The sequence below is a fragment of the Barbus barbus genome, assembly GCF_936440315.1.
Source record: "Barbus barbus genome assembly, chromosome: 5".
Lineage (NCBI taxonomy): Eukaryota > Metazoa > Chordata > Actinopteri > Cypriniformes > Cyprinidae > Barbus > Barbus barbus.
This window is the reverse complement of record NC_136733.1, coordinates 32254827-32255262: the sequence shown is the minus strand read 5'-3', so window position 1 is coordinate 32255262 and position 436 is coordinate 32254827.

Below are 436 nucleotides of genomic sequence, written 5' to 3'. Positions count from 1 at the left end.
TGATGTTTTCTTTCCTGGGCTGAAGTCAGCCAGCCCTGTTCCAGGCGCGGCTCGCGGAGGAAGTGAAATTAGAGGCGTGTACTGAGGCTGAGGGACCAAAAAAACGCTTGGAAAAGCAATTTGCATGAAAGGGGGTTCTCTGGTGGGCGGGGCTTACCGGCTTTTGAAACTATAAATTCGGTTTATTGTGAAGCATATGGTCGCATACAGTACAATCAGCCGCTGAGGAAGCACATAGGGGGTCTTCTTGTGTCGTGCGAAAAGTGTTACTTTTGTCTAGTGATGTCCAATACGTGAACGAATCGTTCTTTTGAGTCGGATCTTTTAAATGAACCGAGTGACAAACTGGACGGAGTCTGACTCGGTTTGGAGGTACAATGAAACCGAGAAGTGAGCAGAGAACGGAAGATTGATGGAGGTAGTAATATTTATTGGA